This window comes from Rhinolophus sinicus, chromosome 15, assembly GCF_057876585.1.
Source record: "Rhinolophus sinicus isolate RSI-liver-muscle chromosome 15, RSI-T2T, whole genome shotgun sequence".
Taxonomy (NCBI): domain Eukaryota; kingdom Metazoa; phylum Chordata; class Mammalia; order Chiroptera; family Rhinolophidae; genus Rhinolophus; species Rhinolophus sinicus.
This window is the reverse complement of record NC_142515.1, coordinates 40066071-40085889: the sequence shown is the minus strand read 5'-3', so window position 1 is coordinate 40085889 and position 19819 is coordinate 40066071. Positions and strand designations below refer to the sequence as shown.

The 19819-nt window shown below is 38.4% G+C and overlaps 1 protein-coding gene across 7 annotated transcripts in view; it reads left to right on the top strand.

The window, feature by feature from the left end:
• The window catches only part of SLC16A9 (solute carrier family 16 member 9), a 55491-nt gene that overhangs the window by 3017 nt on the left and 32655 nt on the right, over positions 1–19819 (top strand). For 2 of the 7 annotated variants that reach the window (XM_019731817.3, XM_019731818.3), the window contains one exon: positions 8100–8198. The exons of 1 other annotated variant lie outside the window; for it this stretch is intronic. The gene's annotated coding sequence lies outside the window, so the exon portion shown is untranslated. Of the gene's footprint in view, positions 1–2791; positions 2899–4567; positions 4653–8073; positions 8199–19819 lie in introns of those variants that run through there. 4 more of the 7 variants (XM_019731820.3, XM_019731816.3, XM_074339444.2 and 1 more) reach the window with 3 other exon arrangements.

The following is a 19819-nucleotide window of genomic DNA, read 5'->3' as shown; positions in this document are numbered from 1 at the left end:
GGTAGTTAGGAATTAGGCCTGCTACCAGTAGGAGGAGTATTTCTCAATTTTTTTTTCTTTGCACCCATCCTTCTTACTTTATTTTTAAAGATTTTTCTTAAAATATAGCTAACATACAATATTATATTAGTTTCAGGGGTACACCATGGTTATTCAACATTTATATACCTAAAGAAGTGATCACCATGATAAGTCCAGCAACCATCTGACACCGTACCATGCTATCACAGTATCATTGACTATATTCCCTGTGCTGTACGTTACATCCCCATGACTTACTTGTTTTATACCTGGAAATTTGAACCTCTTATCCCCTTTCATCTCCTCCCCTTTTTTAATTTTTCAATTATAGTTGACTTTCAATATTATTTTATATTAATTTCAGATGTACAGCATAGTGTTTAGACATTTATATAATTTAAGAAGTGATCTGCCTGAATAGTCTAGTACCCACCTTGCACTATACATAGTTATTACCATATTATTGACTATATTCCTTATGCTATATCCTACATCCCCATGACAACTGTGTAACAACCAATTTGTACTTATTCCCTTCTTCTTTTCAACGACCCCCGCTTCCATTTGGCAACCATCAGAATGTTCTCTGTATCTATGAGTTTGCTTCTGTTTCATTTGTTTATTTATTTTGTTCTTTAGATTTCACTTATAAGTGAAATCATGTGACATTTATCTTTCTCTGTCTGACTTACTACACTCAGCACAATACCCTCTCGGTTCATCCGTGTTGTTGCAGATGGCAAGATTTCCTTCTTTTTTTATGGCTGAGTAATGTCCCATTGTATATATGTACCACCTCGTCTTTATTCGTTCATCCATTTAGGGACACCCAGGTTGCCTCCATATCTTGGCCATTGTAAACAATGCTGCAGTGAACAATTGGATGCACACGTACCCTCTAAGTAGCGTTTTGGGCTTCTTCGGATAAATACCCAGAAGTGGGATTACTGGGTCCTTCTTTTTCTCTTGTTATAGCTTTTGTTTTAAAGTCTCTTTTGTCTGGCATAAATATTACTACCACAGATTTGTTTGTTTGTTTCTATTTTCATGTAATGTCTTTTGCCATTTCTTTACTTTCAGTCTGTATGTGTTTTTCAATCTGAAGTGAGTTTCTTGGAGGCAGCACGTATAATGTGTAAGGGACTTGTTTTCTTATCCACTCAGCCACCCTATGTCTTTGGATTGGAGCATTTAATCCATTTACATTAAAAGTAATTGTTTACATATATGTGGTTATTGCCATTTTAGTATTCATATTTTTTAGCTTTTTTTTTTCCTTTTTACAGAAGTCCTTCTAAGATTCCTTGTAATACTGGTTTGATGGTGCTTTAGCTTTTTCTTGTGTGGGAACCTCTTTACCTTTCTTCATTTCTAAATGGTGGCTTTGTTGGGTAGAGTAATCTTGGTTGTAGGTCCTAGCTTTTTAGCACTTTGAATATTTAATGCCAATCCCTTCTGGCCTGCAAAGTTTCCATTGAGAAACCAGCTGACAGTCTTATGGGAGCTCCTGTGTAGGTAACTAACTGCTTTTCTCTTGCTGCTTTTAAGATTCTCTCTTTTTAACTTTTGGCATTTTAATTATGATGCTTTCTTGTTGTTGGCCTCTTTGGGTTCATCTTGTTTGGGACTCTCTGTGCTTCTTGGGCTTGTATGTCTATTTTCTTCACTAGGTTAGGGAAGTTTTCTGTCATTTTTTCAAATAAGTTTTCAATTCTTTGCTCGCTCTCTTTTCCTTCTGGTATTCCTTCTTTAATACAAATGTTGGTACGCTTGATGTTGTCCCAGAGGCACTTTAAACTATCCTTATTTTTTTGGGTCTTTTTCTTTTTGTTGTTCTGATTGGGTATTTTCTGCTACCTTAACTTGTAAATTCCTGATTCAATCCTTTTCTTCATGTAATCTACAGTTGATTCCCTCTAGTGTAGTTTTCATTTCAATTATTGTATTCTTTGTTTCTGACTGGTTCTTTTTCATGTTTTCTATCTCCATTTTTATGCTTCCTATCTCTTTGTTGAAGTTCTCCCTGAGATAACTGAGCACCCTTATAATCACTGTTTTGAACTCTACGTCTGGTAGATTGCTTGTCTCCATTTTGTTTAGCTTTTTTTTTTTCTTTTTTCCTGGAGTTTTGTTTTCTTCTTTTGTTTTGGACATGTTTCTTTGTCTCCCCATTTTGGCTGCCTCCCTGTTTTTGTTTATATGTATTAGGTAGGACTGCTATGTCTTCCAGTCTTAGTATAGTGTTCTTGTGTAGTAGGTATCCTGTGGGACCTAGTGGCTCAGTCTGCCTGGTCACCTGAGCTGGGTGCTTCAGATGTGTTCTTTGTGTGGGTTGTATGTGCCCTCCTATTATAGTTGAGCCTTGGTTGCTGTTTGCACTCAGTGGATGGGATTAACCCTTGAGCTGGTTGGTTGTGAGGACAGGCTGTGACTATAGTGGAGGAGTTGTGGTGTTGAGGCAGACCCTACAATACAGGATTCACTTTAGAAGTGCTTTGGTGCCTGCCCCGTCTGCCCTTTGGGTATGTCATCTTTGTAGGTGCTAAAGTGATGCCCTGGTCCAGTCCAAAGCTGGCCAATGGGCTTGCTAGCCCCGGGATCTCCTGGGTGGGGACTCACTGCAGGCCAATTTCAGCTACATCCTATGCCCTGCCTGGGGCCACATGGCATGAGCCACAAAGCAATCCACAAATGGTCCCTGCCTGTGCTGAGCTTTGAGGTGCCTTGAGAGGCAAAGCTGTGAACCAAGACCAGCTGTCGCCATGCTTAGGGCGTCTCAGCCAGAGAGAGGTACGAGACACACTGAAGCCAGATGCTGCTTGTTTGGGTTTTGTGAACCTTGGAGAGATTTTAAGAAAGTCTGCGGCAAGAGTCAAGGTAGGTGGTTTGTATGGAAAAGTGACTGGAAGCGGTTTTTGTGTGCTAGGAAGTTGGGTGGGGAGGGTCCACAGAATCACCAGGGTGGGACAGAGCCAATGGTGTTAGCCAGGTTGATGGAGACTCATACATGGTGCCCACCTGCGTCTGCACGCTGAGAGTGGGGAGGGCTCAACAAAGAAACAATGGCCTCTGCCAGCTCCCCCATCCAGGAGAAAGCTGCCCCTCCAGCCCTCACCCTGCAGCCAGACAACTCAGTTCTTCTCCATAAGTCCCTGGAGCCTTTTCAGCTGCTGCCCCAGTGCTGGAGCTCAGAGTGAGTGAGTCTGTCAGAGAGTAAGTCCATGTGTAGGGCCTTTAAGAGAATTCCCTGGGACTGCAGCCACCCTCCATCTCACTTACTCAGCCACAATCTCCATTAGTTTTCACAACCAGAAATTATGGAGACTTCTCTCCCCAGCACTGAAATCCTGAGCTGGGGAGCCTGGCGTGGGTATGGGACCCCTCGCTCCTCTGGGGGATCCTCTGCAACTGAGGTATCCCTCCCAATTTTTAATGGTCATATGCGAGTGTAAGACCAGCCACACTGCTCCACCCCTCCTACCAGTCTCCAAGTGGCTTCTTTTATATGTCCTTCTGTATGGCCACTGGTTCAGCTAGACTTCAGGGAATTCCCAATGATGGTTGTTCTATAGTTTAATTGTAATTTGGATGTGGTCATGAGAGGATGCAAGCACAGTATTTACCTACTCTGCCATCTTGACTGGAAAACCTTTTTTCTTTTTAATTGAGATATAATCGACATATAACATTATGTTACTTTTAGGCATACAATGTAATGATTTGATATATGTATACATTGGAGAATGAGTACCATAATATGTTTAGTTAACATCCATCACCACACAATTTTTTTGGATGAGAAGTTTTAAGGTCTACTCTCTTAGCAAGTTTCGTACATATAATACAGTATGTTAACTGTACTCATGCTGTACCTTACACATCACTCTGATTCATTTTACTTTACAAAAATCACATATTTCAATGTGTTAACACATCTTCAAACTACTATATGATCTTGTAGTTTTATGATCCTCTCAAAAGAAACTCTTAAGCTCTTTGAGAAAAGATGAGATATAGGGTAAGAAAAGCATTAATAAATGTGATAGCATTAAGTACAAAAACTAGACCTGACAAATTATCTGGAAGAGTATCAATTTTAAACATTCTTTTCATTATTCCCAATAAATCCCCCAAAAGCATCAGATCTTTTTGTATTTCTGCATCTCATCTATGTTGCCACGTGTCTTGATTTTTATTCTAAAGGTTATATAACAAATACACTTGTTTGTACACTACATACTAAAGTGTGTATTCAGACAACTGATTGGACTCTACACAATCATGTACAAATTATGCAAAACATATTAAGCAAAAGAAAATACCAGTGTAGATAGCATTATCATAGATTTTTTTCACCAGAACACTACTATTTGGGCCAACCTTTGTGGGATATGAGTTGAATGGAGCAGAGAAAAGATGACACAGGAGGCTTGCAGTATAGGGAGCATGGGTAAGAGTTTTTGGGATATAGGGAGATGATTGTACCAACTTGTATGTAAGTATCTGGCCCTCATTTTGCTTATATTTCACTCTGTTAAATCTCTAGATATTTTCATCTATTCTAAGACTCTAATTGGTTTACAAATTTTGCTACTTCCTCTTCTGAACCTGAGAACATCACTTGGAAATAGGTAACTATTCATTGGATTGGTCAGTAAGAGATTTTGATACTGGATCTCTCCCCTAGCATGACATCTCTAAATCTCAGTTTCCTCATACAGATGAGGGAATTGGGGAGTTGATAAGATCAGTGGCAGTAAGTTCACAAGGTTCACCCAGGAGAGACAGGCATCATAAATGAGCAAATCAAAGTGGGGAAGGGGATGTCAGGAAAGCACAGGGGAAACTCTAAACACAAATTAGTTTTGGTTCTGTGTCAGGGAGAAGTTAGGGAGTGGAAGGAACTGGAGAGAACATGCCCATTCAATGAGGGCCGAAGTTTTTCAGATCCAGCCAATTGTTACATAAGAATGAGGGCCCAGTATTGCCAGACCATCTGATTTTTCAAGAGAATCCAGAAATTCAGATTTTTATGTGAAATCTTCCCATTTTAAAATATTGGAAATCCATTCAAAATTGTTAAAATTAAAATAAAATAATAATTCAGTAAGCCAGACGAAACACCTCTAGAGATCCAGAAATCAGATTTAGCCTGAGCATGGTCAATCTGCTAGATGATTTTCAAGTTTCCTTTTGGCTTTAGATTTTCATGATCCTCAATCCGTTTTATCTATAACCCATTTCTTTCCTTTTGCTAACACATATTCCAGTGTTCACCATATCTAAATTATGATAACGTTGGAGGATCTCTTTGGCTTGTGTTGAACTATGTATAATAGATCTGTAAGGCCTTTAAGGTCAAAAGATGTCCTTTTTTGATGACCATGCTGTTGACATAGTTTAGATGCTCCAGCAGTTAATTACTTGTGTTAATAATCCATTTTAGGAACAATTAGTGTGGTTTCATTCCAGGACCCAAAGCTGTTTCTCTAAACATTTTCCTTCCTGCTCTTCCTTCTTACACCAATTTGAGATAATAACCAGCTGGTAAATTTATCTTGGTTTCCACTTGGACAGGCTGTATTTTTAGGCTTGATTTATGGTGCTAAGACAAAGAAATCTTTATCATCTTCACCTTGGCAAGATTTCACTACCTAGTCTGTCTCTCTTATGGGGATATCCTTGAATTACAACTAGGTGAATAAGTTAAGGGTCTGGCTTGTATGAATCATGTTAATCTAGCAGTTAGATTTTTTTAAAGAATATTTATATAAATGCAAAAATAAAAATGAAAACAAAAATAATGGATTTTCATATAATTCTAATTCCAAATTATGTTTGATAACTCTGGTCCTAGGAAAACTGCACAGTGAAATTCTTTAACATTTTATCTAAAGCTAAGATTTTTGGATTTGACTGGCTAAAATGTGTTCTTTACTTTCTGTCAATGAGCTATTTTACAAACAAGTGGGCCTGACTAACTGAAAAGCTCAGGACAAATATTGACAATGGAAAGGAAGTATCTGAGTAAATAAAACAAGAATGGCATTTTCAGAGAAACCACATACCTTACTGTGACTGAGTTGGCTGTGAGAGAACAAACAGAAGGCTCTGAATGACAGTTCTGAGCTACAGTTTGTTCTTGTCCTGGCATCAGTGATGAATCAACCCTCCCCTGCACTTCAGAGAGTATGTTAACAATCTCTGGATATTTAACATTTAAAACCAAATATAAAAGAATCAGGTAATTCTATGATCATTAAAGACATGCCATCTGATGTTATATAGGTGGGGGGAAAAAGGGATTTAAAACATCAATTTCTTTATTTTTAGCCATGTATTTTGCTAGCCCTTCAGATTCAATGATGGAAGTAGTCTCTAAGCTCCGTGGAGTCAGGGATGTCAATCAATATGACCAACAACTGCAAGGCAAACAAAAGCTTATTTGGGAGTCTTTTAGGAATTGCAATTCAAGAAACACACTTTTGGGCAGAAACACAACTGTTCTGAGGTGGAAAGAAAGGGACAGAGCTTATAAAGAGAGAAAAAGGGTGGTCTTCCAATGGGATTACACAAGTTCCTTTGAAAGACCTGTGACTGGTCCTGGCAAGCAGACTTATATTATGATATACATGTGTCATGCAGGGCGTCAGGTGGGGTCTCTGGTCCTGCTCCCCACATAAAAACGCAGGACATGGTGAGGCCAAACAGGAACACCCACGGAGCCATAGATAGGGGAGTCATACCACTATATTCTCACTGGCAGCTGGGTTGGAGACACAGGAAGCAGGAGCCACATTATCCGCAACCCGCTGTCTGCTTCTCTGCCAACCAACCTGACTTGCTAGCTGCAATCTCTCTTGCTAGCTCAGCCACCATCTTCTTGCCAGCCCCCATTTTTTTGCTAGCGTAGCCATGGCAGTTATATTAGTGACCAATGGCTCACTGGTTACAGGTGATGGCCATCCAATCACAGTTGATGGCCATTTACTACCTGAGCCAGCACCTTTCCACGTGAGGCTGAGGGCCTGGAAACTGCACTCGTGGCTCTGTCCCCACAACATGATTAATTGCTTGTGTCTATGGTGTGGGGACAGTCCCAGAGAGCAGTTTCCAGGCTCTCAGCCTCACATGGAAAGGTGATGGCTTGGTTATTAGATGGCCATCAGCTGTAGTCAGGTGGCCATCCATTGTGGCTGCTTGGCCATCAGCTGTAACCTGTTAGCCATTAGCCACTAATATAACTGCTGTGGCTGTGCTAGGGGCGTGGTTGGTTGGTTGACAGAGAAACGGACGGTGGATTGCAGATAATGTGGCTCCTGCTTCTTGTGTCTCCAACTCAGCTGCCAGTGAGACTATAGTGGTATGACTCCCTTATCCATGGCTCCATTGGTGTTCCTTTTTGACCTCACCATATCCTGCATTCTTATGCGGGGAGCGGGGCCAGAGACCCCGCATGACATATGGCTAGGTGAAAAATAATTTTTTTTTTAAATAGAGAATTCAGTGGGTTGTGTTTTAAGCAGCTTTAGCATTTTTGGTATACCTGGGAAGCTATCTTTGGAGATGGTTTCCAGTAGTATTGTTTTCCCCATAAAACCATTTTTTTGTTAGTGTTTTAGTAAGTTAAGCCGTGTATGTATTGTAATATATGATGTTGTATGCAACAGGGAAGGGTGATTGGTAGTTCAGACCTATACATATGTTTCTTTTAGGGTCAAATTTACAGCCTTGTTCTAACCTTTTTTGTTGTTGTTGTTGAACAGCCAAATGATGTGTTTTCATAATGTTATCTTTTAAACCCCCAATTGCTTCAGTTGGTAGCATAGGTATTTCCATTAGGGGCTGAGATTGTTTTAATGCTGCTAAGTTAGCAGCAATGTCAGCCAAATGATTGCCTCTACTCTCTTCTTGACTGTCCAGGGATTTTTATGATTGCCAAAGATTTAGATCATTAGATAACTTCTAAGAGTTCTAAAACATAAGAACTGTTTTTGTTTTTTTTGTTTTTTTTCTGTTTGTTTGTTTTTTGGTGTTCTTTTTTTCTGGAAGAAGTCAAGAGTCCTCTCTGTTTTCAGAGCATACCTCTCAAAGGAGGTGGAGGCAATCTTCAATGGATGCTCCTCAGAGGGTGAGCAGAGGAAGAGGTCAACCACATATTGTAAAAGGGTGAACTGGTAAGAAAATTCTATATTGGGAATATCTACCTTTAAAATTTGGGAAAACTAAGTCAGACTTCCAGCGTAGCTCTGGGGCATTACTGTCCAAGTATATTGTTCTATCCATATAAAGCAAATAAGAATTGACTTTCAGGATCAACAGGGATGCAAAGAAAGCACTACAAAGATTTATCACTGAAAAAAATCTTCTTTCTGGTGGTATGATTGAGAGTTTGGTATGAATGTTAGGCATGACTGGGTGCCGAGGTATGATTACATTATTTATGGTTGTTAGATCTTGAATGAATCTTCATTTAACAGGGAGAATAGGAGTGTTACAAAAGCTCAAAGAAAGACTGAGGAGGCCTTATTTGTAATATTCCTCAATGACAGGTTTAATTCCATGAATGGCTTCTGTGTTTAGAGGGTATTGATGGATGTTATGTAGAGGTTTACATTTGTCCATTTTCATCGCTGGTGTGGAATGAATGCAACTGGTGTTGGGGACATTTTTTGATCAAAGTTAATTTGTAATAGAATCTAAAAGAGGGTTTGGTTCAGTTAAAGTGACTGAAAAAACTGGAATAGCTATAGATGAGTCCATGGATGAGTCCTTTTGAATGTCATTTGTTAGAAGCTCAAAATGTAAGAATATTTCCCCCTTTTGAGAGGAAAAAATATGGGCTTTGTGAGCTTCAAGAAAGTTTTGTCCTAAGAGATGAATGGTGGCAGAGCAAACCAAAAGAAATTGGTGAGTTCCTTTAATAGGTCCAAGTTGGAAACAAATTGGAAGGGATTTGGAGACTGTCATGGGTTGATTGGAAACTCCCATCATTTGTATGGATTCAGTACTCCAAGGAAGGGGAATGGAGAAGTTGGTAGGGCTAAGCATTGTTAAGATGGCTCTGATATCTACCAGGTACTTGGTTACCTCATTACCAATAGTTAGATCAATTTCTCCTAAAGAATTAGTTTGGAGCATGGTGAATATCCCCTTTGATCCTCTGAGCACCTTCCTGCTGAAAAAAATTCAGTTGGAATCCTTGAGGAGGAATCACAAATTTTATAGGCTTGTATTTGTTATATTGGTTGGCCTTATAATTGTCTTTTCAGGTTTAAGCAATCTTTTTTCCAATGTCCAAGCTTTTTGCAATAACTTTTTGCAAAGTCCTTTGAATGGTGTTTGCCTTGGGGACTCTGAAAAGCATATTTAACCACCACCAATTGTTGTAATTATAGGCTCATTACGTAAGTTGCCTGAATTTGGGCATTTAGGGCTTGTGGAGCTTTCTTTTTGGTATCTTTTAGGATAGCTCCGGAGAGCTTCTCAGCATAGTTATTAAATCATGGGTTTGCATGGTGGCCCAATTAAGTGGTAATTTTTTTTACCTGTTGTTCAAGTTCATCTTGTAGACCCTCTACAAAGGCTGAATTAAGAACCACTGAGGTGTAATCCCTGACTTCATCTGTGACAGAATGCTGTTTAAAAACGTTTTCAAATATATCATAGTAATCAAAAACAGTTTCACTGGGTTTTTGAACACTTTTTTGACTTTTCTTCCAATCAATAACTTGAGGAAAAGCCTCAAGTATCCTTTCATGAAGCTGTTTAGCCAGCTTTGAGGCTTTGCTCATGCCTACTCATTCTCAATGGGAAAAGTCTCCCTAGGGTTTTGCCATCCCACCTTGTGTAGCCATTTTCTGGCGTGTCCTCCTATGAGCACGTGGATAAGCTGATAGAGGTCACAGCACCCTGGCTTATGTGTTTGGATAGTGAGCAGAAATTCTCCAGCAAACCCAGTGGGGTCCTCTTTGAGATTAGGAGCATCTTCAGCAATGGTGGGGAGCTCAGCTTTAGTCCACGGGGTATAAGACATAAGGAGTTGTCGATGTGGGCCAGGCCCATCTGATGGTTTAACTTTAAATGGGACGGTAAGAGCAGGGGGGGTCTAATGGAGCGTCAGGCTCATCATTATAAAATGGGTGTTCCTTCTGCGAGGGGAGGGTAAAGAGGGGGAGAGCAGGCAGGCAGCAAAGGAGCAGAAGGTAATGAAGATAGTAAGACGTCAGAAGAACATGTAGAAAGTTTCCTTAAGTTTAGTAAGCCTCTGACATCATGTGGAATTTGCTTTGGTTAATTTAGAATTTATGTTTTAGAGGGAAGCAATTTTTGAGTCACTTTATATGTCGAGTGGCCTCAAAATGCAAATTAAAATATGCTTCCCATTCAAATTGCATAGTGTTGTAGTTCTTTTTTTTCTCTCAATTTTAATAAATATTGTAATAGTAATATTGCCCAAATTAGTATGAGACCTTAGAGGAAGAATGATTAACTGTTGGAAAGTCAGGAAGGCATGAAGTAGAAGACATTTAGGATAAGTCTTGAAGGAAAAGCAGGAGTTTGCCAGTAAGCAAGTTGGAGAACAGCATTACAGCCCCCTCTAGCAGCTGGTGGGGACTGAAGAGGCAAAAGCAGAGAGGAGGGAAAGAACACGGCTTAAGTGCTGAATTGTGACAGTGGCTTGGGTAGCAAGGGCCATCCTCGGGAGGTGTGGTTGGGGCTGGGTCATTGCAAATCTTTAAAGGAAAACCAAAAAAATCAGGGGACTAGCCATCTAGTTAAAGATCTAACTACCTAATATCATATGGGCAAAACATGGATTGGTGAAACAAATTTTTCCTTCATTTGTAATTTTTCATTCATTGATGGAAGGCTGTAAGCTCCATGAGGGCAGGAACAATCATCTTTGATTTTCTTGTGCATTTAAAAAACCTTGTGCTCTGCTAATGAATGAACTGTGGGTGGTGAGGAGCCACTGAAAGACTTTAAAGGTTGGAAGTAGAATTTGAGATGCTCAGAAGCATGGTTTGGAAAGATGGCTCTGACAGCAGCCTGCCAGATGGACTGCAACAGGAGAGAGTATAAGCAGAGGGATCCATAAATTGGTGGGTGTGATGGTGCAGGGGTTTGCAGGGAAGATGGAAAGGAAGAATTTGATGACAGAGTTCTCTGTCTGCAAGTCTCTGTTTCTGGTTGACATGGCACAGTGGGGAGGTGATGTGGGGAGGGATGAAGAGGAGCTTTCAGCTTGGGCAAATGGAAGTATGATGATAGTTATTTCCAGATGAAATTCAGGAGGAGGACTTACGGATATGTTGAGTGTGAGGGACCTGAACGTCTCCAGGTGAAATCTTGACAGACAGTGGTGAGAAATTGGTTAGAAATGTGGATCTGAAGTTCTGAAGAAAGGTCAGGCCTGAGGATGGAGAATTTGGACTTTGTCCTTTGCATATCTGTGATGTTTGGTGAGGCTAGAGAGAGCTGGTCAGGGGTCATGTGGGAGTGGGCTCAGGAAAGCTAAGGCAGCAGTGGTTTGCAAAGAAGGAGAAAGAGGTAGACCAAGGGAGGTTGCACTGACTCAGTGATAAGGAGGTGGGGACACCGTAGCAAGAATATTTTTCTTCTTTGGAGGCATAGAAGCATGAAAACACTGAGTTGAGAAATGATTAGGAGCTGAGAAGGCAGAAGCAGGGAGAGTACTCTTTCAATTTTTTCTAAGCAAACCTTTAGCAGATGCAACAATAGTAACAACATCTATAATCAGTTACTCTATGCCAACCACCATGCCTAATGCTTCATAGAGATTATTTCTGATATTCTTCATAAAAATCCTAAGAGTAAGGAGTTCTTACTATTCCTATTTTATAGGTGAAGAAACTAAGGCAGTTGTTAAGTTGCTAAGTGGCTAATTTCAGAGCCTCAACATGACCCCATGAAAAACAACTCCAGGGTTCATATTCTAAACAAGGGACTTTGGGTGTTTTCAATTGTGACTCACAGTGAGATGTACTTTGTAGCTCAACCCTGCACACATGTGCAGGCATGCATGTAAACACTGAAGCGAAGTTTCACTAAATAGTACTGAACCCTTACCACCATTTTTGAGTCTTGTCTATTTTATTCTATTCAAAATTCCCATTTAAAAAAAAATGCTGCTCACAATCCATGATTGAGTTCATGACCCATGATGCATTGCAGTTTGAGCAGTACTTCTCTAGACCATCACTTTGCATCGCTTCCCAAACTATAGCTCTTTTCTATTAAATGCAAGAAACATTTATTGAGTGCCTACTATAAGCATAGATATGGAAAGGATTTAAAGAATATCAGATGTACCCTGAACCCAGAAAATTTTCAATGTAGCGAAGAAAAAGGGAGAAAGACAAGTTAATGGCTAGTTTGAATGCAAGCCAGATGAAATAAGTAGAGAGGCATGAGCAGCATATATTGGAAGCATAGAGGAAGCAGTGACTAATACTGGCTCTAAATATACATTGATTTAACTAATAAGGTTTAGTGTTTTCTATGCTACAAGAACATTAAAAGACTTTTATGGAATGAATAGAAATGTCTTCGGTAAAGACTTTTAAGAATAAAGGCCAAAGGAGATTTGAAAACCATGATATTCTGTGTGTTATTCTTAAAGGTCCTGAGTGGTGAAAGTATCATTATAACTATTTTGATATCAGTTTGTTCAGCATAAGCCCCTGAATGATGTCGGCAAAATCAGTCATATTAAAGAATATCCATTTCAGAAAAAGTTTTAAAATCACGGAGTACTTACTAAAAGAAAAAGTTTACAGTAAAAGAATGCACCATTTATGGCCCTGCATTAGGTGATAACTCCTACAGTTAAATGGAAAGAGCCTTAAATGGAATCTAGCAAAGAGCCTGTGGACACTGGGGGAGAATGAGGAATATGAATACCTACCATTTGAAAGTCCTTTGTATTGGGTCTAATACATGAAAAGTGCTAATAGTGTTAAACAATGCTAAAAGTGCTAATAGAAAATGCTAATTAAAAGTTATTCCATGATATGGCTAACCCATAGTACATTTAATCTTTACAAACTGTTCTTAATTCCACTGGTTAGAATTCCTAAGAAAGGATGGTATCATTGTTGGGATTTAAGAATATTTGAAATAGTTTTCTATAATCATGAAATAGTCATGATTGAAGAGGGTGAATAAACATTAGTTTAAATAACTAAAAGCAGTCAAGTCTTTCATTTTATGCTTATACCGCAGGACGTAAAATTATTATTATTTTGTGTTTTTTCTTAATTTTTATTAAATTTATTGGGGTGACATTGGTTAGTAAAATTATATAGGCTTCAAGTGTACATTTGTATAATACATCATCTATACATTGCATTATGAAAACGAGGTCAAGTATATGATGATGGAAGGAGAACAGACTCTGGGTGGTGGACGTGCAATTATTTATTTTTAATTTTTAATTAATGGATGGATCTTGAGATTATTGTGCTAAGCAAAATAAGGCACACAGAAAAAGTCGAGAACTATATGATTTCACTGATATATAGGATATAAAACTGAAAGCAACAAAGGAATAAGACAAACAGATAAAGAAACAAAGACTCATAGACACAGATAATAGTTTAGTGGTTACCAGAGGGTAAAGGGGTACAGGGTAGTAGATGAGTGTAAATGGGGTCAAATATATGGTGATGGGAGGAGAATTGGACATGCAATTATTTAAGATGGCCTGTAGTGCCATATTCCACTCCTTTTGCCCTATAACCACACATTGAAATCAACTGAAGCCTTTAACAACCTGGCCTGAACCCCAGAGATCCTGTTTGTACTGGTCTAGGGTGCGCCCAGGCACCAGTCATTTTTGAGCTCCTGTGGTGATTCTGCAGTGCAGCCAGGGTTGGAATCCCTTGCAGATCTCAGTGAATGCTGTGACAATTAGAAACATGCTCATACGGAGATACAACCTTAAAATGGGGTCCTTCGTTTGCTTTTTGATGTACACACAGTTACCACCTTTTCCTGAGAATAAGTTTAGAAAGTCTTAGGAGTCCTTGGAATAAGGATGGGATCTAGAACCACATGATTTCAGGATATAAAACTGAAAGCAACAAATGAACAAGACAAACAAGCAAAAGCTCATAGACACAGACAACAGTTTAGTGGTTGCCAGAGGGTAAGGGGAGAGGCGATAGTCAATGAGGGTAAAGAGGGTCAAATATATGGTGATGGAAGGAATAAGGAAGTGGTCTCCTTGAGCTGGGGAAAGAGTAGAAAACTGGGGTATGAAGAATGGAAAGATAAATTTAACTTCATGCAATGTGTAAGAGACAAAGTAGTTGATTTAAGGTCACTTGTAGCTCTTGTCAGAGCTTTGATAATTCTTACCTCCATTCTATCAGCAATTACCCTAATAACAGCACAGCAGCACCTGCAAAAGGGTGCTAGTAAGCTATGTGGCTTCCTGAGTTGACAAGAAAAGGATGGAAGAAAAAGAAAGAAAGAAACTTAAAGGAAACTGTTGGGACTTCAGTGCCTCTGTGTTTTGTCTTCTCTTGGTTGTTGGTGACCTAAGAACAGACTGTCTTTGTCATGTGTCTTCCTTCACTGAGACTTCCCTTTTCCCATTTGCTGACTTTTTCTTACTGTTAGGAAATTATCTAAGATGCTGAAAAATACCATCTCCATATCCTTCTTTTTTCCCAAGGGAGGAATTTGGTAATAATGGTGTGTGTGTGTGTGTGTGTGTGTGTGTGTGTGTGTATACGTACATGTGTACACATGTTGTGGATGTTCTGGCCAGCTGTATTTATAGTGACAGGACTTTCTATGTCAAAATTAAAAGGGATATTTTTATAATAATCGATTATGTTTAAAAGGATAGAAAAAAAAGATAATTTGTTATGAGATTACTGTGTGCCAGGCGCTGTGCTGAGCACTTCACATAAACTAATTTACTCCTTACAACAGTCTGATGAGATAAGTGCTCATTGTCCTGACTTCATAGATGGAGCAAGTGAGACGAACAGATATTTAAGAGACTTGCTGGAGGTCATATTCTTGGCTAGTATCAGAGCTGGACTGTGCACTCAGGTTATCTAGGACCCAAGCCCATGCTCCTATTCCTTATGCTAAATTTTCTAAAATATATGTCTTCACATATTTATGTAAATAAATATCTGTATGTGTACTTGTATGGAACTGTAGCTATTGACATAACAGAAAAATGGAAATTCTTCTAACCATTCTTTGGGACCACATAATACCATTGCCAAGAGATCCCAGCTTCTCCCCCACTACCTTTCCCAAACTAAGAGATTGTGTTGCTAATTTAAACAAATTAATAGGTGACTCCATCATCATGTCGACAGTTTTATTACAATTGTCACCATCATCATCAACATTATCATCATCATTAGAATCTTCTCAGAGTTTTACCTGCTGACTCCATGCCTGTCATGTTTGTTCTGAAAAGACTGGTTGGGGCATTGTACCTTGGAAACAGAGAAATGGGGTGACCATTTTGGCACTGGCTGCCTGGAGATTCTTGGAGCTGCTCCTCCCCACATCTTTTCCTGGGCTGCTGTACAGCAGGGTGGCATGGTGGGTGGTTGAATGGTTCTCTCGAGGCAGTGTGCCCAGGTTTGGCCATTTGGGACAATGGGAAAGAGACGGGAAAAGACTTTTTTTCTCTCTTCTGGCTGGCAATGGTTTGTGCTTGCTCTTCCTGGAGCCGCAAGGTTAAAACAATGTTCATTCTCTAGCCAGCCAGCCAACAGATTTTGGGGATTTCCCACATCCAAATAAGCATGGGGTTAATAGCATTGCTACCACCAGTGGGAACAGAGCTGACTGTCACCAGTGAAGAGGGAGCAGGCAACTGTCCATTCCTTTGTTCTCCCTCTGCGCTTCAGGGCGCTTAGAAAAATAAAAGTCATGCTCCCCTGAGAAGGTAATTATTTGCTCTCTTGTTGTGTAACAGTTTGATTCTTTGGAGAGGGATGCTTACTTTTCATAACCTTCCAAATCACTTAGGCCCATTAGCATGTTAGAGGTTGTTTTGGTTTATGTTTTTGAGTTGTTTGATACTTATACCACTTCTATTTTCATTAAAAAATCTTTTACAAATCTGAAGAAAAATTAATGTAATCATCTTTTAAATTTTGTCTCATAGACAATGATCCCCTCCTGCATTTTCCCCAATATTTTATATAGAAAAATCAAGAAAATAACTTTTGCCATGGTCATCACTCCGACAAGAATTTTTCAGGGTGTCTGAAATTGTTTTGTTTTCATTGCTTAGATTCTTCTTTTATGATGTATAGTTATGCCTGCACATTAATATCTTAATTACCTCCCTTTTGCTTGTCTCCTATTAAATGAAATTTTATTAATTTATATTTGAATTCTGAGCTTCAGTATATATTAAATATATTTGTTTACCTATATTTTTCAGCATTCCCAAGGAATCGCTTGTCTTCATTTTCATTAGAATACCCAAAGAATGACTTGTTTATGCACAATTTTATGAGAATGCCCAAAGAATTTTGTTTTTCCCAATTCCCAGAATACCTTTACCCAAACTGCAGTGGTGGAAAACAAATGATAGATGTTTGGAGGGGGCAAAAGTCACAGTAGGGAAAAGAGCAATATCAATATGGGACCTGCTTCTGGCAGAACAATTGTGCCTTTTAGTTTATGAAACTTGTTAACCTATATTGCGGTCAGAACCAAAATATAAATTTCAGTAGCTTTCTAATATGTTTTAACAGCTTTGTTGAGATGTAATTCAAATATGACAAAATTCACCCATTTAATGTGTACAGTTCAGTGGGTTTTATTTGAGTTGTGTAAACTACAATAATCTGCCTTTAAAACATTAAAAATAATATTAAAACATGTCCATTACCCCCCAAAAGAAACCTTGTACCCTTTAACAGTCATTCTCCATTCCCACCCCAAGCTTTTTTCCAAAGTGGGTGCCTTTTCACCCCCATCATCGATGTACAGGGATTTCAATTCTCTTCATCCTGGCCTGTGGTCTAGAGCCTTCCATATAATTAAAGGGGCATGAATGTAACTGAAGGAAGATCAGGAAGCCCCCTACGATTTAGACTTTTGACAAATCTCATAGCTACCAGAACAGACAAAATCAACCTGGAATCAACCATTTTTTCCAAGGTGTAGTCAACTGATCCTAGGCTCTTAATTTAAGTGCTTCAGCACTAGGTAATTTGGTAATGATTGAGATTCAAATAAAAATTGACTTTTTTAACCTCCTATTATTCAAGTGAAAAACATATCTAGGAATCTTTCATGAAATATTTATAGATAACATTAAAAGGCTATTAAAAAATTATTATTGGTAGAACAAAGGCAATAGAGAACTATCAACTGAAAATAAAAGCAAGCAATTATAAATCATCTGAATTTGCCAAAAAATAGTATAGTACATGTGTATACATTTCAGGGACAGAAAGTCCCTGCGTCAATATTTAAGTGTTCATGAATGTCAAACATGCAATTCTGATATCCCATATCCAAGAAAATAGAAATGTTCAACCAGTGTAGAGTTGAGGAAATGACAAGGAATTGGCATTATTTGAACAGAACTAAATGTAATCTAAGGCACTGGAGCTTTAAAGCTTTCTACTGTGAGTAAAAAGCTTTTCATTGACAGTCCTTTTCATTTTCTGGAGGAAATGGCTTGGGAAATGCCTAATGTTCCTTCTCTTTTAACAAAACAAAGTTAGCTTTAGGAGATAGGCTATCTTTTATTGTAATGATAATCAAATTTTGTTGAATAATATTATCTTACTATGGTTAGTTTTAGTTCATGCTCTCCTCTCTTCTCCAAGAATGGTTTATAATATGTGGGATATTTAATTTTTAAGTTAAACATAAGAAATATACTTAAATTATAAGTTAAAGTTAATATTGTGATATCCTATCAGACCCTGAATTGTGACAAAATTGCCCCTAAATGACAATGGTCTCTCAAAACGGCTTCTAATTTTGAGTTTTATAAGATATCTTATCATGCAGAATCCTGGTTTGTTAACACTCTGATTAAAAGATTCCAAATTCTTGAAGAATGTACTAGAATATACTATAATGTATGTGTTTCCTAGGTGTATATTTTCATACAGATGTATGAATAAAAGTCCCAAATTTTAAATATACTCATGAAACACTAGTTCAAATAAAACAATACCTTCTAATACTTACAGATCGTGTTGTTTTTTTTAGCAAACAAATCTATCTCTTAGGTAATATAAATGGCTTATTAATGGTAGGATTTATTATTTATTATGAATTCTATTCGGGGGTTATAAACACAGGCTTTTTGAGACACTTTCTCCTTAAATTTTAGCCGAGGGTGCAATCTTTCTAATCTTGTTTTCCTCTGTAGGTCCTGCCCTCTTCACTTGCCACCAAACCTGTCAGGCCTATCCTGATTCCGCACCCATGTTCATGTTGTTTCTCTTGCCAGAGCCACCATTTCAAGAGTCTCTCCATTGTTCTTTAGAACTAACCTACTTCATAAGGCCTTCCACTCCTGCTCCTGTCTTGATTACTTTAATTTCCCCCTAACTCCTAAACATTTAATATCCATTTAACCGTTTGACACTTTATCATATACTCTTTTATGCACATATTTTACCTTCCTAACTGGGTTATAAGCTCCTAGAATACAAGGCCCATCCATGCCTTATATTTCTTCTGATTTCTCTTGGTATCTAGTGGAATATAATTTAAACTATAAATGATCAAAAAACTTTTTTGGATAAACTTTACTTTTATAATGCTGCATTTCTGTAAATATTACGTTAAGTGGGATTAGTGGAAATTTTAATTTAGTTTTTATTTAAAACAATGACAGAGAAGAGATTTTATCATACTGGATCATAAGATATGAAGAAAGATGGCTAATAAAATGAAATTTTTTGGGGAAAAAAGATATGGCATATCTATATTTCCCATTTTTTGTGGTCATAGACTATGCGCCTAAGCTTAACATTTGGCCCAACTGGGATCAAGTGGGGCATGCATGGGTAAAATAATCAACTTGGAATTACTGCACACTCACAATTTGCTCATTCTGTTGTACGTAAAATAAATGAATACCAGCTACCTTAACTAAATAATTTACTGAATTAGCTCATAGAATGAAATGGAAGGCTGGAGAAACTAGGCTTGGCTCTCCCTAGGGAGTCAATGTAGGAGGGACTGACAGAGGGACTCCTCAATATACTACTATAGGGATCAATAAACTCCAAATAGGATATATATGCATATATCATAGCATGTCACTCATGATTCAGCGTCCTAGGAGAGAGATCCTACTGGCCTGGCCTTGCTTGGGTCAGGTACTCTTCTACAGGTCAAGATCAAGGACACTTGATTAATAGTCCCACCAACTGTCTACCCAAAAGGAAGATCCTAAATCCCCCAAAGGAAATTGTGTACCATTACAAAAGGGGGGAAATGAAAACTAATCTATTTGTAAAATCACCTTATAGAATACAGACTATCAGAGAAATAGCAGGTGAGAAACTAAGGAATAGAGAAAATTACGGGAGAAAGGTATTAGTTACTCTGACAGAAAGCAAGAAATCACTAAATGGTATTTTCAACCATGTTCTATTGTGACTATATGTATCTTAGACCACGAAACAATTAAAGGTCAGAAGCTGTTAGCAAACTCTTTATAGAAACTCGTCTTTCTAGTCAGAGTTGATACACATGGGAGCTTTGTATTTCAAAGGTTTGCTCTTCCAAATATTTACTGTGAGAAGAA